This window comes from Lycium ferocissimum, chromosome 3, assembly GCF_029784015.1.
Source record: "Lycium ferocissimum isolate CSIRO_LF1 chromosome 3, AGI_CSIRO_Lferr_CH_V1, whole genome shotgun sequence".
Classification (NCBI taxonomy): domain Eukaryota; kingdom Viridiplantae; phylum Streptophyta; class Magnoliopsida; order Solanales; family Solanaceae; genus Lycium; species Lycium ferocissimum.
Window position 1 is genome coordinate 22,489,238 of NC_081344.1, and position 3,773 is coordinate 22,493,010.

A 3,773-nucleotide genomic window follows, 5' to 3' on the forward strand; every position below is an offset into this window, starting at 1 on the left:
TTTTGGAATTGTATATTTCTTGAATGCTTTAGAAAATTTTGGCCAGAGGTCTGATCTCAAAACTGGCACAATTACCTTCTATTTATAGCAAACAATTAGGGCTTTAAGGACAAAAAAGGGAATGTCTTTCATCCAAACAAATTTCCCCCCAAAATACCATAATTTCCATCTCACCACAAAAATTTAAATTCGAGAAAGGACCAGATTATATCTAACAGAAATGTACTACCTTATCCTATATTCAACAATTTTAACAAAAATCGGATAATTACCAACGGATAGTACTAGAAGTTACACAAAATATCCAATAAATCCTAAATACTAGGATAGTACAGTGGGTCACACATTCAGCAAAAAATAGTACAACCAACGTTACAATGGTACTAAGTTAGGATAAAATCCCCAATTTTGTACTTTCAACCGTGAACCATATAGGAAGTTTCCCTAGATTCCCTCATAGAATGCTTATGGTGCACAAAATGGCTAAGAGACTCTGGAACAACACCCGTAGCAACCATAAGCACAGCAATAGCTCAGTAACATCCTAAACACGATTCAATTTGGGATGAAAAAATGAAATTCAAAGGAAATTAAACACGAAAATCACGAGTATTCGTGATTGGGAATAAAAGCCCTCAAGAATTTGGCAAAAAATGGCCGCAAATCACCATGAAAATATCACAATAGTGAAATCCTAATGAAGAGAATCAAATCGCCTCAAACGAACAAGAAAGGGGTCGAGTAACGAAATGAAAGATGGGGGGTGTGAAGTTTGTTTTAACAAACTTCATATCCCTTTTTTTTTAAAGCTTTCACTCCCTTATTTTGTAAAATAGCATATGAGACCCCCCTCCCTAATTTAAATCAATTAAAAACTATATATTATAAATAGTCATATTACTAAGTAAAAATAATTATTTAGGGTAATTAAAATTTTAAAATTCGCAATTTTAAAAAATTAGTTTCAAAACGAGCCTAATATTGATATAGTTCCGGGCATTATTTAAAAATGTGAAAAAACATGGTCAAAGTGAGCTGTAATTTATACGTCGTCTTAATTAACAATTCTCCTGAGTTAGACGGAGCGGGATTGGCATCTTCTTTTCAAATCACGTTTGTAAAAGTAAATAACTCGTAATTTCTTGTAATTATTAATTTTTATGAAAATAATAATTAAATGTCAAATTTGCAATTATCACTGGATTTTTAAATTTTCAATTAATTAATCTAATTTTTAAGGGCATCCTTACTCCGTCTTGGACTCGGGAAACTTGAAAATTAAAATATACGTTTTATGAGGTGAAAATTAGGTGTCAAAAAGTACATGTGGTATCTGTATAAGGTTGGAAAACTTGTAGATGTCCAAGACGTTGACAGATAAATTATACCTAGAGAAGCAATTATACGACCTACATATAGGCGAAGGTATATTTTTTGTCACATTTAAATGCTCTTAATGGACTAATCACGCAGCTAGCATACCTCGGAGTAAGGGTCAAAGAGGAAGATAAAGTTATCGTGCTCCTGAACTCGTTGCCATCTTCTAATGATAATTTGGCAACAACTATCTTACATGGTAAGGACTCTATCACGATCCAACTTGTGGCTCGTGCGGGCACCCACACTATACCCCTAGTGGGCGAACCCTTCCCTTAAAGCTATCTCATTTTAGTTAACATTCAACAATGCGGAAATAAACATATATCATACTAACAGTCTCAATATATGTAGATAAACACAGTGGGGAAGTACTAATATATATAACCCCAAAACCTGGTATGAGTCATACAAGAGCTACTAATAATAAATACATAGTCTGGCTGAATAATACAAGTCTCAAACTAGAATACTGTCTCAAGAATGTGAAAGGACAAATATAGAAAGAAGGAGTCTCCGGGCTACAGATCAGGCAAGTAGCTCACCCTGAAATCTCTGGCAAGGGGGCACGGATCACTCACGAGGTCGGGAAGTAGAACTAGCAACGAACTCTGCACTCAAGAAAAAGTGCAACAAGAGTAGTATGAGTACAAACACACATACTCGTAGGTATCATAGGCCGACAACGATTAGTTCACACATATAAATGGACATAAACTAACAGATAGAGCAGATAAGCAATCAAGTACAATCATGAAACATGTTCGAACACATATAAGATCAGATGAAGTGTATAAAGTGTCAAGTAAATAACCAAGAATAGATGAATGAATGTAGATGTATGCAATGCACTGGCCAACTTTCCATATCCGTACACACACGTACTAAGCGCTGCGCACCAGCCATGACTCATGGGGGACCCGTGAAGTCCATGTACCCCTCGTCCCGGCAAATGACCTCGGACACGAGCACTCTCTCGCTTCGATAAATAACCTCGGATCACGAGCTCTTATCTTACTTTGATAAAGACCTTGGATCATGAGCTCTTATCTTTCTTTTATGCTCCCCGACAAAGACTTCAGAGGCTCCACTCTCTCACTTATCATCATTTCAATCACAACATATCAGATCACATTATGCAATAAGGAATACATGCACCATGTATGAATCAACCTCAAACAACATCACATATCCTGGGACCAACAGAAACTTGCCATGAAGTACACATCACAGTTTGATTCATTCACATTGTCTTTCCTTTCCAGATAATAAGTGAGCTATTAAGAGATAGAGATGAAGCAGTCAAGTTTCACAAATATCACAAATATGGCAACAAGCCCACATAATAGTTGTCAATACCAACCAAGTTGGAATCACCTCCACACCATGTCCGAAGTCCTATCACTCTTTTCCGGTCAATAACTATCATCTACATATGCTTCGCTAATCAGAATGTAACCAATAGGTAAGCTGTAACCTACCTCGAGGGCCGAACATGTGCCATGAACTAATCCACTAGAGCTTCCCTTTTCGAAAAGCTTCTGAACGATGAAAGTATATCAATTCGTTAATCTACATTAGATTACAAAGCTAAAAATACCCATAATGCCTTTTTTTTAAGCAAAACCAACCAGACTGATGCTGTTGGATCTTTATTCAAAAAACAGTCAAGATATTTACAGAACAAAAGTGGAAGAAACTGAAAAAATAAACTATACTACTCTGTCCTAGGAAAGAAAAAAAGTTTAAGCATTGTAAGGGCAGCCAAGTACAAAAATGAAGGAACTGCACACAAGAACACCCCTTCTTTGGATTGATGCCATTATTAGTCACCTCAAGCTCTCACCAGGTGCTATGAAATCAAATATCACTGAAAATCATTCAAGAAGAAGTGTGGTAGGAAGTTCCTCATAGTTGCTATCCTTTAGTATCCAGTATATTTGTTCAATCTTACTTCTGTGGCCATGCTGAATGTTTGTAGCTGGATTAGGTAGCTAAAGAAATCCTGTTAGCAGGATGAACATTTCTGTTAATACCACACACGAAGAAGGATAACCTTAGTTATACAATCAGGTTTTCAACAATCAGAACAGGCTTTTTTTTTGCAGAAATCTTTACTTCATTGAAAAATTAAACCATGTTTCTTAAACTGTTGGATTGTATATAGAAGTCTGATGTGTATAAGTATCTCAGTATGGTTCTCTAATTCTGTATACCTTGCATTTGAAGTTAGGCATCATCATCTTGTCACTATTGAGAATCTTCTTTGCACCTGTTGGCAATTCAGCCAATGAATGGCGTTTGCGCAAAATCAAAAACCAAGTTAGCTAAAAAATCTGCAAGTGCATTGCCTTCCCTAAGGATGTGAGCAAACTGCACTTGCCCCTTGTTCCTCC